Genomic DNA, 21,874 nt, shown 5'->3' with positions numbered 1-21,874 from the left:
GGGCTTTCTTCACATGTGGTTAGCATCGCATGTATTTTTACTATTGTGATGACAGTCATCATGATACAGGGTAGAGATGGCAGCATGCAACAGCCTGTGAAATTGTATTTTTTGATTCATTATCCAAAACTATTTTAGACAAAGTAAATCTTAAATGAGAAAGGAGAGTCTTAGTCATGTGCATACTCTGGAAGTTTAGTTCCTGGAAATTTACAAAAAGATATAAATTATTTAAATGCCAGTTCTTTCACAACAAGTTCAAAGATGACACCCTAGATTCTAACGATTTTGTTAACAAGGAAGATATATGCAATATTTCAAATGGAGAAAGCTGGACAAGAGAAACAGTGTATAAAGAATATAGGAATCTGGAATTTAAATGTCCTAATTCTGGAAAAAATGTTATCATTCAACATAGTCTCACCTGAATTTTCTTCTATCCCTTCTGTATGTCTTTATTGGAGTTCTCTTCAAATGACAGATGAATTGATAGAAAGCCATGGTGAACTTAAAGAAACACATTTATGGTCAGGATGTTGGGCCAAGAGTACCAGGAGAGAGAAAGGGATCAGGGATGCACACTTGTATCCCAGATGGGGTGAGATTGGTGGTCTGGGGACAACTTCTGCTTTCAACCTTGAGCAGAGAAGCTCCTTTTTGTGATGGCCCTTGATTGCTCAAGGCACTGATGATTATACAATGCTGGACAGACATTGGGGTTCAAGCTGAAGATCAGAGAAGCAAAGCAGCCAGCCACTAGCTCTTACCTCTACCTATGCTCAGACCAAATGAGAGATCATCAGTCTGCTTCTGACTTCATTGCTCCTCAGATTCACTCAGACTGCTATGTTCTCCTCAGTGTGGGTAGAGACTAATTCTCAGACTGAATGGCAGCTCTGAAACCTTGCTCCTGTCTTATATACGTCCCTAATGCTGGGATTAAAGGCATATGATCCCAGGTGCTGAGATCATCTTTGTGTGAGTCTTTAGGACTGGATCAATTTCGTGTAACTTAGTGTGGCCTTGAACTAACAGAGATCTGTCTACCTCTTAATCCTGAGTCCTGGGATTAAAGGTGTGTGCCACCACTGCCTGTCATCTATAGCTTGTGGCTGACTTTGCTTTCTGAATCCTCAGGCAAGCTTTAATAAATCCTAATATATATGCACGTATACATGTATCACCCCAATCCCTAAAATGGGCCATCTACACAACTCCCTCTATAGCTGAGAAAACATTGTGAAGCAGGAAGTACAAGAGTCTAAAAGCTAGATGTGAAAAACTGTTCTGGTATTTCATTGCAGTGTGGTTCTTGCATTGTACATGAATACGACTACATTCAGTCCTAGACTAGAGACAATTTCAAGGGGACTTATGGCTCCCTGAGGAAGCTATTGGGTGCTTGTGGATACTTGTGAAAAGGATTAACTGACGTCAGCAGTACAGTGCCAAGTCCATCCAGGGATGGACTTGACTGGAACAGTGAGGGAATGAAGAAAAGACAGGCAGACAGACACATGCACAGAGAGCTGTGGTTTTGTTGTTCTGGGGTCTCACATGGAGAAATCTCAGCATCCTAGAAGCTCAGCACATTTATTGTAAAGACTTGGACAGGTGCAGGGTTACTGCATACCTTTACAAAGAGATGGAGTTATGACATACAATAAACAAGGAGGTGGGCTTGAGTGTATACATTTGGATCAAGGAGACACATTTATCAGAGCAGTCTCTGTATGGAAACAGTATTCCAGCTGTAAACATCCAGTGGAAAAAAATACCATGGACTTCTTTTTGCAAATATTGTCAATATCCTCACTTAGACCACTGAGGTATGTCATTACATTTCTCTGATCTTCACCCTGGATCATGGAAAATGGCTTTTCCATTTTTCCATGGGTATGAGGTTAAAGTTTTTTACATGACTTGCTTACCTTAGGAACACACCCCCCGAAGGACTTGACACACTCTGGGATTCCTCCACTCTACACAGAATAGCCACTGATTAGTTCACCTTGCTACAAAGAGGCATGCTTCAGGTGAACCATGGTAAGAAAGTTTCACTGGGCCTATCTCTATTGGGAGCTCCAGCTGATTACCTAAACTGGGCTCATCAGCTGGTTTCTACTGAATGCTTGTTAGCCCCCAATGTGATGAAGTGCCCTTGTGTCTTCTCATGTTTGTTTTCTTGGAAACTTCAGCACAATGGAAACTGCTTTTACTGGGCTTCTCATGAGAATCCCAAGTAGCTACCTTAAAGGAGACATATTCAATTTCTTCTTGATGTTTTTATATATGTCTGTCTGCCTGCTTGCCTGTCTATCTGTCATTTACCCATTTATTATCTGTCTCTCCATTGGTATGCACTTTTCCTCTTTGGATTTATCAGGTACACACACATAATTCTGTATTTTACTCTCACAACCCCTTGTTTGTGTACATACAAACATTTTAAGTTAGGATACACATATGAGAGAGAACATGAGATTTTTGTTGTTGTTGTTGTTGTTTTGAGACAGGGTTTCTCTGTTTTGCTTTGGAGCCTGTCCTGGAACTTGCTTTGAAAACCAGGCTGGCCTCAAAATCACAGAGATCCATTTGCCTCTGTCTCCCGAGGAACTAAAGGCGTGCACCACCAATGCCAGGCTGCACGTGATTTTTTTCTGAGACTGGTCATCTCATTCATAATATCATATTGCTAAGATCCATCCATTTACTGCAAAATTAATAGTGTGTGTGTGTGTGTGTGTGTGAAATTAAGCACTGATTAGAAACAAAAAACCATGACTGGTGAAAGACACAACATACATGCAACTCTGAAAACAATTATCACTGCAACAAAAACAAAGGATTCACTGATATATTCATTGATGATTCAAAAAGCAGTAACATCCAGGCTTCCTTTAGCAGAATATCAGGGAAGTGTTAGTTTCCAGGTGTGTGTGTGTGTGTGTGTGTGTGTGTGTGTGTGTGTGTGTGTTTTCCTGTGGGTGTGCGTGTGCTTGCATCCACAGTCTGCTTATTGAATCTTTCTCAGTTGAAGCTCTCATCAACTGCACTTGACTGAGTCTTTTTAGTTTTATTTTTCATTTCTCATTAGCTTACAAAGAATTGGGCTTTATTATAACTTTTTCAACAAAACTTGTCCTTGTTGTTTTTCTTTCCCTTTGTTCTTCCCCTCCCCCTCCCCCAGTTAAACACTGCAATTCCAGTAGCTTCCTTTCTACTTTTATGTCACATGTGACCTCTCCCCATTCTTTTGTTTGTTTGTTTGTTTTTTGTTTTTCGAGACAGTTTCTCTGTATTGTTTTGGAGGCTGTCCTGGACCTCACTCTTGTAGATCAGGCTGGCCTTGAACTCACTGTACAGATTGTTGAGGCCTCCTCTCTTAAACCTACGTTGAGGGGGGGTCTAGGTAAGTCTTATGCTGGCCTCTCAGTCATCATTCTGGAGTCCATGCATTCCCCCTTGTTTAGGTCAGCAGCCTCTGTGGGTTTCACTAGCTGGGTCTTGATTCCTTTGCTTGTTACTTCTCTTTGCAGCTCGGTTCCAGGAGTTCAGTTCAGTTTTTAGCTGTGGGTGTCTGCCTCTGCTTCCGTCAGCCACTGGATGAGGGTTCTAGGATGGCATATAAGGTAATCATTAATCTCATTATCAGGGGAGGGCATTTAAGGTAGCTTTAATGCTAGTTGGTGTCATTCTTGTAGATCTCTCTTTGAACCTATAATGGCTCCCTCTATTATGGTATCTCTCCTCCTTCTCTCCTCTATTCTTATCCTGACTCAACCTTCCTGCTCCCCCATGTCCTCCTCTCCCCTCCTCTTCTCCCCCTCTCTTTCTCCCATTTTCCTCTCCCCTCCTCTCCCTCCATGCTCCCAATCTCGTCAGGAGATCTTGTCTCATTCCCCTTCTCTGGGTTATCATGCATATCTCTCCTAGGGTTCTCCCTGTTTCCCAGACTCTCTGGCAGTGGGATTGTAGGCTGCCAATCACCTGATCCATGTCTAAAATCCATATATGAGTGAGTCCAAACCATGTTTGTCTTTTTGTGACTGGGTTACCTCACTCAGGATGGCTTCTTCCAGTGCCATCCATTTGCCTGCAAATTTCAAGATTCCATTTTTTTTTTCTGCTAAGTAGTACTCCATTGTGTAGATGTACCACATTTTCTCTATCCACTCTTTAGTTGAGGACATCTAGGTTGCTTCTGGCTATTACAAATAATACTGCTATGAACATAGTTGAGCAGGTGTCCTTATTGCATGAATGTGCATCCTTTGGGTATATGCCTAAGAGTGGAATTGCTGGATCTTGAGGTAGGCTGATTGTCATTTTCCTGAGAAACCACCATAATGATTTCCAAAGTGGCTATATAAATTTACACTCCCACCAGCAATGGAGGAGGGTTTCCCTTTCTCCATATCCTCTCCAGCATAAACTGCTGTTGGTGTTTTTGATTTTAGCCATTCTCACCGGTGTAAGATGGTATCTCAGAGTTGTTTTGATTTGCATTTCCCTGATGGCTAAGGAGGTTGAGCAATTTCTTAAGTGCCTTTCAGGCATTTGAAATTCGTCTATTGAGAATTCTCTATTTAGTTCTGTACCCCACTTTTTAATTGGATCATTTGGTGTTTTGGTGACTAGCTTCTTGAGTTCTTTGTATATTTTAGAAATCAGCCCTCTGTCAGATGTGGGGTTGGTGAAGATCTTTGGTGAAGATCTTTTCCTGTTCTGTGGGTTGCTGTTTTGTCTTGTTGACTGTCCTTTGCCTTACAGAAGCTTCTCATCACATCTTCCTCAGTGGCAGATGGAAAAAAAAAAACTACTGAATTACTAATTTTTTTGTATGATCAAAACTGGTAGAATGAATCTCTCTATGTACATAAGAAGTTGATTTATTAGAATGTCTCACAAGTTGTGATCCAGGTAGTCCAACAATGGCTGCCTACCAATGGAAATTTGAAGAGTCCAGCAGTTGCTCAGTTCATCAAGCTGAATATTTCAGCTGGTCTTCAGTATTCACCAAAATTCCACAGAAGTAGGCTCTAATGATAGTAAGGGAATGAAGTTGGTAGTCAGAGCTAGGGCAAGCAGGCAAACAGAGAGACAGAGAGCTTCCTCCTTAGATATCCTTTATATATGCAGGCTGCCATCAGAAGGTGTGATCAAGAATAATGGTGGATCTTATTTTTTGTTTTGTCGTTGTAGTTGTTTTTTGGAGATGGTGGTGATGGTGGTGGTGGTGGTGGTGGTGTGTGTGTCTGTGTATGTGTCTGTGTTTTCAGGACAAGAGTTTATCTATGTAGCTCATTCTGTATACCTGGCTGGCCTCAAACTCAGAAACTCCAACTGCCTCTGTCTCTGGGGTATTTGGGTTAAAGGTGTGCACAGCCAACAAGCAGCTAAAGGTGGATCTCATTACTTCAAATGATCCAGATTAAAGGTGGGTCTTTAATTTCAAAATCTTTTTAAAAAATCCCTCACAGGGCAGGGGGATCTCTGTGAGTTTGAGACCAGCCTGGTCTAAAAGAGCTAGTTTCAGGACAGTCTCCAAAAACACAGAGAAACCCTATCTCGACCCCCCCCCCAAAATCCCTCACAGATGTACCCAACTCTTTGTGTTTTAGTTAATTCCAGAGGTAGTCAGTTTGACTGCCAAGAATAGCCATCACAACAGCTGAGGCAGAAGAAATGAGAAAAAATTTCTTACCTGCAGGAGTCAAGGAGAGCATGGGAGTTATTTCCAAAACAATGCTTTTCCTAAACAAAGGAAGTATGTAGATTTTACTTAGGAAGTCTGGACACATTCATGCAGAGTTCTGCCTATTCCTAAGCATGCTCAGTTGACAAATTGACTTCTGAACATGATCACACGGGAAAAGATGAGACATTTAGGGGCATTCTTACCTCAATGTCAAGCAGGAACACATATAAATTACTAAAATTCTGGAAAGAAATACCTCTAACATGTTCATCTTATACCACAAGGTCTTAGCTGTAAATGACACCACAAGGTCTTAGCTGTGTAAATCTTGATGTTTGATCTAAAAGATAACTGTATCAATGCCACAATCCTCCCAGATACAAAAGACAGAGAATACAAATACAGAAAATTTCAATGAAAAGTCGCTTAACAGCACTGTATACTCTGCTTTCAGATGAACAATTATTATGAGATATATTAACCTCAGAATAAAGTTGCTTTTTCCTCTGAGCAGGCTTGTTCCATGGAGGGTCATAGTTGCTTTCATATAAGAGCAGAAGGAGTTCATTTTAACTCCTGTCTGTCTCAGGCCTGTGACATTACTGTAGAGAATTCCATTCTTACCTTTTTCTAATTTAAAAAATAAATTAGCTGTATTGTGTTTTCCCTGTGCACAGTACCTACAGAGGCTACAAGAAGGCAGGAAATGCCTGGGACTGGATTTAACAGCAAATGGTTAGCTACCCTGTGGGTTCTGGGAGTGGAACCTGGGTCCTCTGTAATAACACCCAGAGCTCTTAATTGCTGAACCATCTATGTAGACCCTCTATTTTTATTTAATAATTATTTCCCTAAATTGTTAATTAAAAGATATTACATCACTTTCCCCTTTTATCTCTTCATTCCATCCCTTCCCAAATCCCTTCCAACTTCTTCCTTGTTACGTATGGGTGAATAAGTATGCTGAAATACATGACTACAACCTGCTGCATCCATTTTTTAAATTACTTTAATTTTGCTGCATCCATTTTTGTTGGCTGTATATATATGGATAATTGGCTCACCCTGTTGTATTGAATAAACATTTGCCTGAGTCTAATGCTCTCTAATGGAGAAAAATTCCACTTTTTAATCAGCATCAGTTGTCTGACCCTGACTAGGCTGCCTTGAACAGGATACATAATCAATAATAGAAAACTTAGGCTGGAAAACACCTTGGCAGTTAAGAGCAATGAAGATTCTTTCACAGCATCCAGTTTCCATTCCCAGTGCACATAGAAGCTCAGTGCCATCTGTAACTCTAATATCAGAGGTTCTGACACCACCTCCTGGCCTCCCTGGCCACTGTAAATGGAGGACACTAGACTATAAAAATTATTTTTCAAGCTGTGTGTGGTAGTGCATACTTTTGGTACCAGTAATCTGAATACAGAGGCAGGAAGGTCATTGTGAGTTTTAAAACCTGTGTCACACAGTCTACACACACACTTATGCACATACACACATAGACACACAGACACACACAGACACAGACCAGACACACACACAGACACACACACAGACACACAGACACAGACACAGACACACACACACACACACACACACACACACACACACGGGAAAAGAACAAAATCAAATAACTGAGTTAAGTCAATCCAGACCCAGGGAGACAAATGACCTCTTTTCTTTCTACAAAGTCAATTCTTTAAGAGGCTACCCAAAGTATCCCACTTTTAGTACACCATTAAAACAGAAGTGTCTGAGATCTAGCAAATGAGCCATGCAGCTTTTGTAGGTCAATCCAAGCTACAGAAGTTAGAGAGGCTCTCTGGAAAAAAATGCTCTTCAACTACAGGAACTTGCAAGGAAGGTATTCATCAACAAATACCAAGGGGCCTGAAGAGATGGATATTTGGTGGAATGGTTGAGACAATCATGCAGGTGAGTCTTCCAAGCTGGAACCAGGGCCAAAGGAGGGACCGTCAAGGTGGATTGCCTTATCTAGAAATGAGACTGGAATGGAACCAATGTGCTTGTTGCAACATGTTTTGTGAACAGAAAAAAACTTTTTAACAGTTGCTTTTGGAGATCAAGATGTCAGTTCAATAGGGAAAATGGTTTGTAATATTGTAAGCCATGAGTTCTGTTCCCTCTATCTCCAAAGAGAAATAGGAAATGACAGGAGAAGAAAGGTAACAATTAAAAAGAAGAATGCCTCAACTATGAGTGCCTTCAATTTATTCAGATTCTACTGCTCCTTTGCCACTGTTGGGAGTAAGGATGCCTCAACAAAGGCAGAACCACACTTTCCACTCAGGGACTTATAGTGAATAATTCTATAACCATACTATCATTTAGTAACATTGGGCATCATCAGTGTTTTCTTCAAGGCCATAAAATTAACTTCTTATCTTCAACAACACTAGCAGATGGTCTAGATGTCTTCAGTTTACACTGGAGTAGTCCCAAAGTGGAAATCTTTAGTTCCAGCTGATCTGTGGAAAGTTCCAAGTATCAAAGAAGGTAGATACAAAAGAAGACAATAAAAGTGCTCCTATTTGAGACCACAAACTATCATACTGGAAATTAAATTGACACACTAAAGGCACATGGTACAGCCAGGTGGTGGTGGCACACGCCTTTAATCCCAACACTCGGGAGGCAGAGGCAGGCGGATCTCTGTGAGTTCGAGGCCGAGCTGGACCGATAGTCTCCAAAACAATACAGAGAAACCCTGCCTCGTAAAAACCAAAAAAAAAAAAAAAAAAAAAAAAAAAGGCACATGGTACATATGGATTCACAGAGACTGAAGCTTCAAGTATGGGGCATGTAGAATCTGCATAATGTCTGTTAGCTTAGTGTTTTGTGAAACTTCTAACAGTGGGAGAAGACATGCTTCTGACTTTCTTGCCTATGCTTGGTATTCTTTTACTCCTGTTTGGTTGCCTCATCCATCTTTAATATAAGAGTTTTTGACTTGACTTACTGTATCTTGTTTTGTCATGTTTGGTTGTAGTCTCTTAAAGACCTGCTACTTTCTGAAGGGAAATGGATGGGGAGTGTATCTGGGGGAGAGAAAAAGTGGGGGAGGACTGGGGGCGTGGAGGAAGGGGAAACTGTGTGGCCAGGATGCATTCTTCAAGAGAAGAGTCTATTTTCATAAAAAACAATATTTTCATCAATTTATAGATAATTCCATATGATCTAACTTCATTATATTCATCAATAAACCCTTCAAGATACACTCCTTAACCCCTGTTTGAGAAGTGATACAGCAAAAATCTCAACACATATATGTTTCTTTGGGACATGTGTAGAAGTTTACCCAGTCTGACTGCAAACTCCAAACACATGAAGGGCCTTTGTGAAACTAAAACTACATCTAATCACTATAGTTTAGTAAAGAGCAAGGGTAAGTAATATGTTTCTGTTAGACATTAATTTAGCCATGAAAATATTCTTCTTCAGTAAGAAGTGATTGGCTTACTCACAGTAAATAGCAGTAACTTTAATTGCCCATTTCCTGGGTGGCTTCATGTACATGTCAAAGGCCCAATTCTGTCTTCCTGGCTGTGTGTTTCCTTCCCCGTGTTTTAGGAATATTTTACATGAACCAAGAAGTTACCACAGATATTTGGGTGTTCGTTTTTCTCCATGATTTCTCAGTGTATAATAATAATTATATGGTGATAGAATTCAGTTTATTTGTCTATCATCAATTTAAAATCAGAGACAAAATACAAATTGATAAAAGGACAGTTGTCATCACCTTTATAATCATGCTGGGCTGTCATTTAAGGATACGTTAGTTGTGGGAAGCAGGAGAAACCTTTGATTGTAGAACATAGGCAGTCCTCATGAGTGTGTCATTGGCTTGATCATTTAGCTCCAGATGTCTTAAAATGTATATAATAGTGCAGTGGGGACTCTATCTGCAAGTAAACAAATAAGCAATCATTAAAGCCTCTATATTTGCATTTAGTGCTTGATTTAAGCATAATTTATTAGAGACATTTTCATTCTTCAATAAAAGTAACACATCTACTTAGCTAATACTAGATGTTAGCCACACAGTGTTACACATGGATATTTTAAAGAGAACAGACAAAAAATATGAGAAGTGAATCACAAGTGAAATTTTATGAATGCTAGAATTGTACAGTGAGTAGATGCACAAAAATGTACCACAAAATGTTCATCAGTACTCTACAGGTTTTCCACAGTGCATTAGCTTTTGTCTGGAAGATAAAAATTAACATAAAAAATGTATGTTCTGGCCAGGCGTTGGTGGTGCATGCCTTTAATCCCAGCACTCATGAGGCAAAGGCAGGCAGATCTCTGTGAGTTCAAAGCCAGCCTAGTCTACAGAGCGAGTTCCAGGACAGGCTCCAAAGCAATACAGAGAAACCCTGGTGTACCTGTTTTTTTTTCCCAAGAATTCTATCCCTGCTCTTGAGATTTCTCATGAATATCTAAGTTTTTTCCTACTATGGTCTACTTTCATCTCATCTCATTTGATCAAAAGTTAAAATTGTAGACACAGTAAATTGAGGACATATACTACACAATGCAATACTTCATAGAGTAATTTTACAACCAAGACTCCTTTGACACTGTCTTTTTTATGTCTGATAGGATGAGCAGTGGATCTTGTTATACATACATAGTCTTGTGTATTTAATCCTAATATGCTGTTAATAAGAGATCCAGTCCTTAGTATAGTAATTCTTTAGCTCATGTTATATACAGAACCTGATAATACATTAATAGCACAATTAATGATACTATATTTACAGAATAGATTAAATGCAATATTTAGAAAATTTCTAACAATTTAAAAAATATTTTAAAAGCTTCATTGGTCAGGGTTAGCTGAAATACTTTAGTAGGAATCATTTCAACTTACACAGTTGGAACCTTAGCATTGAAACAAAATGTGCAAGGATCTTAGTTTAAAAACAAACTAGTCAAACATGGTTATAAAAATAGAAAGAGTCCTAGAAAAGACTGATACTGATTCAATAGATCTTGCACAAACTTCAAAACAGTGTTTATTTCATCAGGCAATTAAATATTGTCTTACCATTAGTTGTCCTTATAATCATACTTACACATGTATGTCAGCACTGAAGTATAATGAAAATGATTATGCATTGGAACAAGTCAAAAATCATCTGAAAGTTGTGTGGTCACCAAAGAATGGTATTTTGAACCTAAATAAATTTTATCAAGAGATTTTGATGTTGGACCATTCTTACCTTTCTACTGTTTCTAAAAAGAAAAAATAAGATTCATTAATACATTCAAAGAAACCCTTTAGTGATTTTCTTTAATGTCCTTCATGTTCATACTGCAAAAGTTCTAAATGTTACTATTATTATAATTTAAGATACACTTCTTTGTTGTCAATTATAGGTTGTACCTACATCCAAGAAACCTAAAGTCAAAGAATGCCTGACCATGTTGGTACATAAGCAGAAATGGGAAAATGTTGCTATGCAAATGGCCGGTAAAAGCTTTCATCAAAGACAAACCTAAATTCAAGGACAAAATGTGATTATATTTATCCTCCCCCTTGGCATTCACATGGCTCTATGGAAGACTGCAAGGTAATCTACTATCCAGAAAGAAAACGACTTGGATGCAATGTTTGGGGAAGTATCTTCACAAAGTAGCAGTGTCCTTGTGACCTCTAAACCTGTAGATATAGCCTGACAATTCCAGTAAACCCTTTCTGCCCTCTAAATACACCCAAATGTAAAGTAAAGTTGGTTCTTTTACTTTGTCTAAGGAACCCAGAAACTGTGCAAATCTGCCTGCAGGACCATATTACAGCCTTTTCTGGGCTGGATTTGACAGTACTCCGAACAGAATTGGGGAGGAAGCTTGTCATTTAGTTTCATTTAGTATAGACACTGAGGGAAACTGTGGATTTTATGAGTTTGGTCAAACCCCAGAACTCACTGTATACCTTAAATACAAAATCAGCTCTTAGATAACCCAAGCATGGCTTCCTGTGTCAGAAAGTAGCAGATTATGGGATTTATTTCATCACTGCCAACTTTAAGTCAATACAGATAAGGAGAATATTTTCTTTTCACTTGATAGAAGAATTTTGAGTAATGAAATTCTAAAGTGAAATCAACGAATCCCTGGTAATTATTCTTATTCAAAAAGCCCAAGACTTTAACAATATGCCTGATGTTGATGTAAAATTTTAAAAAATCTCAGGAAAACCAATAGGACTCATGGAAGTATTGCAGAAGATCTATTGTTTCCAATGGATAGTACAAATAAGTGACAGTCACCACAAATACATATATGTATGAGTATTTTTGTTGCTGCTAATGACAAGCATTGAATGCAAAGAAGATAAAAGTTAAAGATGAAGGACACAGGTATCAGGATAAGAAATTAGAAGAAAGGAAATAGTGGATCATCTATTCTGTCCAGAAGTGTCAAATATAGAAGACAAAAAATCATCCAATTTCATTAAGATAGTCAATTTTCCAAAATCATAATATCATATGATGGTCTTTTCTATAACATATATGATGGCATCACATATACCTATAAAATAAAGACATAAATTATGAAGATTACAAAAGAGTTTGAAAAATGGGGATTTTTTTAAATTTAAAAAACTAGCATCTATAAATTCAGAGGAAGGAAAAGAAATATGTCAATTTCAACCCTCAGCAGAAATGATGAAATTCAGCATATTCTGAGGCAGAAACCTATATCCCAATCCTCAGAAGGATGAAGCAGGTGATGAAGAATTCCATGCCTACCTGAGCTCCATTCTGTCACAAAATAGATAAATGGTAGATATAGGCATATAGATAGATAGATGTTAGATAGAAGGCAGATAGATAGATGAGAATGGATAGGTAATACAAGATAGATGATAGACCTTGGTGTCCCTTCCAGATAATTGGAGATGCATCCTAGAATGAGGCCAAGTTAGCATTTGGACTTGTGCAAATGAGAAATGATGCATTTTTTCCAATATTTCAAAGTAGCCCAGCTTCTTTAATAATGAAATGATGGACATACACTAAGAGCATCCAGCAATGCAGATCACTGAATCAGGTCTCAAGCAAAAGCCCAGACAAGAAAGAGCAGAAAGCAATGCTTGAAGAATTCTCAGAACATATCTTCTATTGTAATGCTCTATTACTATCCTCTCATGCAGGAGAAGCAGTGCACTGGAAGCCCCATATTTTTTTATTTTTATAATGTTTGTTTTCTAGAGAAATTTCTTAATGAATAACATATTATCTGCCAAATTTATGATGTGATGCCTGAGATACGGGTATAGTGTATAATAGTATAGTTAATATTGCTTTGAGCTTGAAGGACAACAATTCCAGTATAAAAAATTTTCCTGGAAGACATTCCAAACTCTTAGAAATCTCCCAAGTCATGCTAAAGTAGTCATCCATGGAATACTTCATTACAAAGCCCTTTTCTATTTCTATTTTCAGAATAGTCTGCAAAGAAAAGAGAATTAAGACAAATAAAAGTCACATGCATTTACCATACTACAAAGAAAGCTTTTGTGCTTTCAACTATCTCTACTATGAACTATTTTTTTTTCTAATCCTAACATTGAAAGAACAATGTTGTTAAAGCTGATAACTTTGGTACTTCAGCCTCTGGCCTTCCTGACATTTACATAACAGCTTAATTTGGAAGAATACAAATATTTAAAAGCAAGGTGAATGAAATAAGAGTCCTAAACTTCCTTCAACCCTTAACCCCTTCCCCTGTTTTCCTCTGACTTTCTATCTTTCCCCCAAATGCAAGTCTCTATGGCCATGGGGAACCTAGGGATTCCAAAAGTCAAATAAAGGACTCACATGCTAATACATTTTCATTAGCACATTCCACAGAGTATGCATCAGGGTCTTTATGCTTCTCAGTGGATTCTGTCTCTTTGGTGGGTTCAGTGAACACTTTATCAGCCATAATGGTGCTTTCATCAACTGAGCTCACTGCAGAGGCAACTGAAATGAGAACAGCCCTAGGTGAAATGCCAACTCTTCGTTAGAATGATAATGGTGCCACTAAGGCTTGCACATCCATTTTTATTCTGAATTCATCAATTCTGTCATATATTTAGTTACTGTATTTTGTCTCATTTATCCACTCGTGTTTGCCATGTGTGAGTCACCACAAATACAAACATAATAATAAAAATGGTTATTATTATTATAAGAAAATTATTTAAATTAAAAATGGAGATGTACCTAGTTATTAGAAAGAGGACAGAAAATACAAACATTTAGGCAACCCTAAATTGATGGCCCTCAGAATAGGTTACTTTAAATACTGCACCACAATAATTCAAGTTCAATAAGAATCTTTACTTACAACAAGAGACCAGTACAGCAGAGACACAAATTGACTCAGAGAGTATGAGGAGCTTCATGGTGATGAGTGGGAGAGCAGAAGCACAGCAGTGAAGCTCCCAACCAGGACTAGGAAAACTCCAGCCACGCACACCACAGACACCTGGTGTGTGTAGAGTGCACCAACCAGAAGCTGCCACGACCTGGTGAGTGAGTGACAGGAAAGGATGGGAAGCAGGGAAAATGGAAATCATCCACACAGCCAGAGGCCATTTAGAAAGGTCACAACTTCAAATATCTGACAGATACTTGATTCTAACAACAAAGGTGTCTAGTCAATACGTTTCCTAACAAAGATTACTGAATTTATCTTGTTTGAGATAAACCATTGTTACATTATAAACTATCTAAGAAGTTGGAGATGTCCAACAGTCTTCTTGCTACTTTGAAGACAGCAGATTTTAGAAATGTATGGACTCTTCAGCTCCATGTTTTATTTACATGAGTAATTAGGGTAGAGTAGCAGAATCAACGTGTTATCTGGAGACAGACAGGCTGCACAGTCTACAAACCATAGTGTTCTCAGTGTATATGCAGTTAGGGTCATCTGATCATCCAAGAAGTATAAATCCAACATCGATCCAAAGAATAAATCTGCCTTCACAGGCTTTCAACAATTCCTATATAAAATTGAAAATATAAGAGCAAAAGGTGAGGAAATCAAATTTAAATCTTGTTTTTTTTCTTTAATCATTTTTTAAAAAATTAAAACAATCTTTTCTCACTTTACATATCAATCCCAGTTCCCACTCCCTCCCCTCTTCCTGCTCTCCCTACCTTTCCCCTGCCCCACTACCATTCACTACTCAGAGAGGACAAGGCTTCCCATGGGGAGTCAATGAAGTCTGGCATATCACTTAGGGGCAAGTCCTAGGCATCCCCTCCCCACATCTAGGCTGAGCAAGGTATCTCTCCAAAGAGAATGGGCTCCTAAAAGCCAGTTCAAGCACTAGGGATAAATCCTGGTCCCACTGCCAGTGGCCCCACAGACTGCCAAAGCCACACAACTGTCACCCACATTCAGAGGGCCTGCTTTGGTCCTATGCAGGCCCCCCTGCTGTCAGTCCACCGTTAGTGAACTCCTACTAGCTCAGGGTAGCTATTTCTGTGAGTATTCTCAAAATGGTCTTGATCCCTTTGTTAATATTATTGCTCTTCTCTCTTTTCAACTCTGGGAACTCAGCCCAGTGTTTAGCTGTGGAACTCTGCATCTGCTTCCCCCAGTTACTGGATGAAAGTTCTATGATGATAATTGAGGTAGTCATCAATCTGATTACAGGGGAAGGCCAGGTCAGGCACCCTTTACCATACACTTGGAACCTCAGTGAAGGCAGGAGAGTCAGGAGTTCAAGACTTGCTTGGCTATAGGAACTATAACATCAAAACAAAGAAAATGTTCAATTAACTGACTCAGTGTATGCAATCATTAAGAAATTTGAATTTGCTTTCCTGTCTTTTTCTCTTAGATGTTCAATTTTATACAAGAATTTCCTTAATTCTGTGAAAGCAGTTTTAGACTTCAGATTGGTGCTGGGCTCACACTACCTGTGTGATCAAATGACCCTTAACTACAAATACAGTGGGGGGCACCATGGTTTGTAGACTTTGAAGCCTGGCTGACTCCAGATAACATGAAGATGAGAATTCTGTAAGTTTCTATCTTCTGCTGTTTTCAAAGGAGCAAGAATACTATGTTGGATGTCTCCAACTTGTTAGATAGTTTATAATGGCAGCAGTTTGTCTAAAACAAGAGAAAGCCAGCAATTTTTATTAGGAAATTGTTTGAATACTTGCATTGTTCGAGTCAAAGATCTGTCAAACATTTGAAGTTATGACCTTTCTAAATGGCTTCTGGCAGTGTTCATCATTCTCATTTTCTCTGCTTCCCATCCTTTCCTGTCACTCACTCACCAGGTCGTGGCAGTTTCTGGTTGGTACACTCTACACATACCAGGTGTCTGTGGTGTGCATGGCTGGAGTTTTCCTAGTCTTGGCTGGGAGCTTAACTGCTGTGCTTCTGCTCTCCAACTCATCACCATGAAGCTCTTCGTACTCTCTGTGTCAATTTGTGTCTCTGCTGTACTGGCCTCTTGTAAGTAAAGATTCTCACTTGAATTCACATTTTGTGGGATAGTATTTACAGTTATCTATTCTGTGGGCCATCAATTTAGGAATGCCTACAGGTTTGGACTTCCTGTCATCTTATTAGTACCTAGTTACATCTCCATTTTCATATAATTATAATTATCATTATTTTGTTTATGTACATGGGAATTCTCACATCTGATCATCTGAGACAACTTACAGAAACTAAACAAATAACAGAATTGATGAATTCAGAATAAAAATGGAAGTGCAAGTCTTAGTGGCACCAATATCATTCTGAAAAAGAATTGTTATTTCACCTCATTTCAGTTGCCTCTGCACAGAGATCAGTTGATAAAAGCAGCAATGTGGCTAATAAAGTACCCACTAGGACTGCCAAAGGGACAGAATCCACTGAGGAACTCAACAATTCTGATGAAGACTGTGGGCTGTGATAGTGCCAGTGTATTTTCATGTGAGTTCTTTATATACTCTAGCCATATATTGGGCATCATGTTATAAAATTGGCAAGTTTTATGTGATCCACTGAAAAACTACTCTAGGAAACAAACATTGTAAAAATGAAGAACTGTGAGGCCTCCATTGCACTGCTTTCCCCTGCATGAAGGAAAGTGACAGGGTATGGTGTTTGCTTTCAGAAGATGGGTTATGAGGAATCTTTAAATATTGTTCTCTGCTCCTTCGTGTCTGAACTTTTGCTTGGCATCTGGTTCAGTGATCTTTATTGGTGATGCTGTGTGAGTGCATGTCAATCATTTCATCATCAGAGAAGACAAGTAACTTTGAAATATTGGAAGGAAAATTAATGCACATTGTCCTTATTTTAAAATTTGTAAAAGTCCAAGCTAACTTGACCCTATTCTAGGCTGCATCCCCAAATATTTTGGATGAGACACAAAGGTCTATGTATGTATGTATGTATCTATCTATCTATCTCCTCCCAATCTTCTTCCCCTTTTTGTCCCGCTAAAGGGATATCATTAGTATAGTGTATAATATACATCGTGGCCATGTGTTCCTTACCATTTGGATGGTGGCTGCTACAAAAGATTGGCAAAGTGTGGAACTATTAGCCATACCTTGGGAGAAAACACACCACTGATACCGGTGCATGGGTGATTGAAAATTTGGAGAAGGGAAACTAAAAGCAAAACATTTTTGATCATCTGGATGTAAGGGCATAGTAAAAGATCAATCTTTGAGTTTTGTGGGCAGTTTTTTGAAAAGTGGCCTGACTCGACGCAACTAAAACATTTGTTTCTGCCCTAATTAGACAAGAACTGTCTAACAGTAGTGCCTTGTATAGCAGCTGTCATGGTGAGTCCTTGCTGAGCTGTACCTATCTCAGCATAGAGACGAATATAGCCAGAAAGATCTGGTTTTTGTTTGTTTGTTTTTTCACAATATGGTTGAATTGCTGCTTGGCAGGCAGAGTTAGCATTTTCAAAAGCCAATTGCTTAACAAAATCAGTGCCTAAATCGGTATTTCCAAAAATTCTTCCTGCTGCTGTTAGCAAGCAGTGGACAAAGTCTGAAAAAGGCTCATCCGGCCCTTGTTTGATCTTTGTAAAGGAAAAGCTCATGTCCCCTTTAGCAAGTAGTCTCTTCCAGACTCTGTTGGCAGCTGTTTGAATTTAGGCAAATAACCCAGGTTCATATTCCATTTGAACATCTTCTGCCTCATAATTTCCTTCACCCATTAATATATCTGCATTCCAGTTGTTGCCTGCCTGGGCATTTCTTTTTGCAGTTTCTTTACAAGCTTCTTCAAATTCTTGCTTCCATAAAAGATAATCTCCCCTTGCTAAGGTTGCTCTAGTTAAAGTGTACCAGTCGGAGGGAGTAAGCCAACTGTTTGTCATAGATTCTATGATAGCAGTAGTATAAGGAGCCATAGCTCCATATTGAGAGACCTCGGTTTTGACTTCTTTGACTACACTGAAATTGAAACCAGTGTGATGTCTACAGGCAGTGCCTTGTGCATCTGTTGTCTTTGTTACTGGAAAAGTCATATTCTCTGGTTCTGTCTGATGTTGGTGGATGGATAAGAGGTGCCTTAGGAGGTGTCTTGGCAGCACCTTTCTGAGAGGTGTTGGTGGACTTGCCTGTTTTTTAAATTCTCTAGCTGGGTAATCAGGTCTTGATGTTCTATTTCTAATCGAATCTGCTTTTTAAGATATGAATTTTGTCCTGTAGCTTCTTTTGAGGGTTTAAAACTGGGCAAGCCAGAGAGGGAGCTGTTGGAGGAGGCTTATAAGGCAGAGGCCAATGTTCTGCTAATGGAGGCCAGTCCGGGTCATGATATTTAGCTGCCTCTTCCTCCAAATCTTCCCATGCTGAGTCACTAAGACTATCTTCCATAGGCTGTTGATTTCTGGATAATTTTTTCTTTTCTTTTTTTTTCTTTTGGTTTTTATGAGACAGGGTTTCTCTGTATTGTTTTGGAGGCTGTTGGTCCAGCCCTGCCTCGAACTCACAGAGGTCCGCCTGCCTCTGCCTCCTGAGTGCTGGGATTAAAGGCGTGCACCACCACTGCTCGGCTTCTGGATAATTTTTTAAGTGAGGGATATATCTTTTTAATTTTGAGTTTGGCTACCACATCCTTATTTGGTCGTGGTTTAAGTTAGTGTATCTTTTTTTACAATCTTTTCCTGGGTTTGTGGGCTAGTCTTTTAAATCTCTTCCGAGTCACTATCAAATGACATAAGGTCCTGCTCCTCACTAGGCTGTTCTGCTTTTTCTGTTTCAGTAGGTTTTAAAGATTTCTCTCCTTCTTTTATTATATTTGCTACAAAAGGGTCATGCTGTTTCTGGGAAATAATTTCATTAATTAGATTCCAAAATGAAAATGCTGTAATAGTAATCTTTTCAAGGCCAAAAGTTTTATAGTAATCCTTTAAAGCATCTCCTACTCTCTTCTACCTTTTTTCATCTATGGTCCCTTCAGTGGGGAACCAGGGACAAACTTCCTTAATAAAGACAAAAAAGTTTATCAATTCCAGTGTTTTAAGCCTGATCCTTTGTGCCCTAAGTGCCTTTATGAGGCCTTCAACAAACAGTTGATGTTAACTCATTTCTTGCCCCATATTGTCACTCACTTACCAAGGTCTTTGTTGCTGAGGCAGGCTCCACAGGCTCCTGTCTTGTAACTCCCTCTGTTTCTTTTCTTTTCGATGTGGCCAGCTCTCCTCAGCTGAATTCTTCACTGTAGCCCTCATACCTGGGCCCCACACCATCTTGCAGGGTCAGTCAACGGGGACCCTATGGAAGAGAGCGAGACTGGGGGGACAAGAGACTCGAGAGACAGAAACAAGACAGGATTCTGATCAAGTCTCATTTATTACAAGTTATCAACAGGGCTTAAGCAGGGCAGGTGGCAGAAGGGTGGGGGAGCAGAAGTTCTCTTTTATAGGATATGTTGCAAGGAGACAAGTCTGCAGCTGGGGAACTCTGGACTGCAGGCCCTGAAAATACGCTGTACAGGAAGATAAGCAGACACAGAGAAATAGAAACTTAACGAAGTGTTAGTCTCTAAGAATGCAGTAGGCATATTAAGATGGCTTTTGTTATGCTATCTTTATTTAGGGCCTTCAACACAATCTATCTATCATCTGTTTTTGTAATAGACTTTCAGAGCTGAGATGAGCATTGGATTCTTCATCCTTCTTCATCAGCTTCCTGAAGATAACTGGGATAACAGGCCTCTACCTTCCTATTTACTGAGTTTTATCACTGAGGGCTGAAGGTCTCATGATGTCTATTTTCTTCCTCTGAATAAGACAGAGAAACCTCATTGTTCAACTTCTTGTGGAACCTTCTTAATTTATATTTTTGTTTTACAGGTGCACGTGCTTTGCTTTTTGATATTTACACTGACATATCTTTAGATGATATCCTCATGATTTTGGATTGGTGAAATTGGATGTTTTTGTGTCATCTACAATAGAAATTTCTGGAACAGAATGAATCATCATCAATTTTATTTCCCTTAACTACCTATCCTGATGACTGTGCCTTTCATCTTGAACGTTTATCTTCTTTGCAGTAAATATTAGCCATTAGCAGCATCAAAAATACTCTTATACTTTTGTGTATTGGTAATAATTTACTCTTATTTAGACATTCCATTCTAACCCTGTAGTACTTCCTTGAGTCATTTTAATGATTAATTTTTTCTATTGGCTTTCCTGAAATATCTTTTATTGCCTTTAAATTTGAAATAAATATCAAACATATTACTCAAGTCGTGGTGTTTTTTTTTAAATTTTAAAATAAGAATGCCTCATTAGGGCAGTGGTGCTGGCGAAGGCGGCAGGCAGCGGGATCCTTGGAGAGCAGAGAAGGCGCTTCCACCGCTGCTCCCCTGCTGCAGTGCCTGACTCCCCCGGCGGCGGGGTCCCAACGGTGGAGCAGCGGCAGCAGGATTCCGGCTTTAGGATGAAGTTCAAGCCCAACCAGATGCGGATGTACGACCGCGAGGGCTTTAAGAAGCAGGCGGCCTGCTTGTACTGCTGCAGCGAGCAGGAGGACTAGGTGCTGTTGTTGGGTACCCAGGCCAGTGAATTGTCCCAGGAGGAGGGATGGAGCCGGAGGAGGAGCCTGGCGGCGCTGCTGTGAAAGAAGTGTATGAAGAGGCTGGAGTCAAAGGAAAATTGGGCAGACTCCTGGGAATATTCGAGCAGAACCAAGACCAGAAGCACAGAACATATGTTTATGTTCTGACAGTCACTGAGATATTGGAACACTGGGAAGATTCTGTCAATATCGGAAAGAAGAGAGTGGTTCAAAGTAGAAGATGCAATCAAAGTTCTTCAGTGCCATAAGCCTGTCCATGCAGACTATCTGGGAAAACTAAAGCTGGGGTGTCCTCCAACCAATAGAAACTCCACGGTCCCTTCCCTCCCAGATAACAATGCCTTGTTTGTGACTGCTGCACAGCCTTCTGGGGTGCCATCCAGTATAAGATAGAGAGCCGGCACCCTCTCTCCACCGTGTCATGTCACAGATATCACAGGGAGAGGCTTTTTTTACTTTTCTTCTGACACATCTGCCTGCTGCTGGCAAACTCTGAATTTGCCGTGTGTGGGAGTTTCTAGTAATTTGCATGGGTTTCAGTTGCTTTCAAATCTTTTAGAGTAAACAACAAAATAGCATAACAATTTTAAGATGCCAAAGCCATGTGAGATTATGGTAACCCTTCCACCGCCTTACTTTGGTTTTCGTTTTTTAATGAAAGTTTTTTTCCTCCACTTTTGTCCACTTGACATCATTCTGTGATTTATTTTGCCAAGTCAAATAAGTTGTTGGTTATATATTTTCACATGGGCCCCTTTTTCTGACAGTATCAAATAGTCACCAGATCTTTGTTGGGAATTAATGAAAAGATTCTCCGTATTTAAAGAAATATATTTACCCCAAAACTTGTGTAAGAGGATCGGAATCTCCATTGTAAACTGCACATTTGGGCTAGTTTCTTTGGTATGTGTTGGGAGCCAGTCTCAGATTGCCACCTAGGACATACAGAACTTCTGGCCACAGGACCAAGCTAACTAGAACAGTTATACAACCAGTTCCTAGAAACCTTATAGTTGCCCTTAACAAGAAACAAACCTCCCCTAACATGCTCAACCCCGGAGGCTAAACAGAACCTTTA

At 39.4% G+C, this 21,874-nt stretch overlaps 2 long non-coding RNA genes and 1 pseudogene across 3 annotated transcripts; 2 read left to right on the top strand and 1 right to left on the bottom strand.

The window, feature by feature from the left end:
- Positions 1 to 3,557: 3,557 nt before the first annotated feature.
- LOC121134229 lies at positions 3,558 to 14,214 on the bottom strand. Of its 2 annotated transcripts, XR_005871275.1 has the most exons (7): positions 14,078 to 14,214; positions 13,564 to 13,710; positions 10,960 to 10,972; positions 9,471 to 9,633; positions 5,708 to 5,757; positions 4,947 to 5,042; positions 3,558 to 3,615 (listed from the first exon to the last, which is right to left on the bottom strand). It is a non-coding gene; the product is annotated as an uncharacterized LOC121134229 (long non-coding RNA). The 2 variants fall into 2 exon arrangements; XR_005871276.1 differs by lacking the exons at positions 3,558 to 3,615; positions 4,947 to 5,042; positions 5,708 to 5,757 and adding an exon at positions 7,894 to 8,196.
- Positions 14,215 to 16,064: 1,850 nt separating this feature from the next.
- Positions 16,065 to 20,419, top strand: LOC121134228. The gene is made up of 3 exons (XR_005871274.1): positions 16,065 to 16,207; positions 16,531 to 16,675; positions 20,064 to 20,419. It is a non-coding gene; the product is annotated as an uncharacterized LOC121134228 (long non-coding RNA).
- A 239-nt stretch (positions 20,420 to 20,658) lies between these two features.
- On the top strand, positions 20,659 to 21,191 carry LOC101834512 (annotated as a pseudogene).
- The last annotated feature ends 683 nt before the right edge of the window (positions 21,192 to 21,874 follow it).

The sequence above is a fragment of the Mesocricetus auratus genome, unplaced genomic scaffold (assembly GCF_017639785.1).
Source record: "Mesocricetus auratus isolate SY011 unplaced genomic scaffold, BCM_Maur_2.0 Super-Scaffold_4256, whole genome shotgun sequence".
In the NCBI taxonomy this organism is placed as follows: domain Eukaryota; kingdom Metazoa; phylum Chordata; class Mammalia; order Rodentia; family Cricetidae; genus Mesocricetus; species Mesocricetus auratus.
This window is presented reverse-complemented; position numbering and strand designations above follow the sequence as displayed.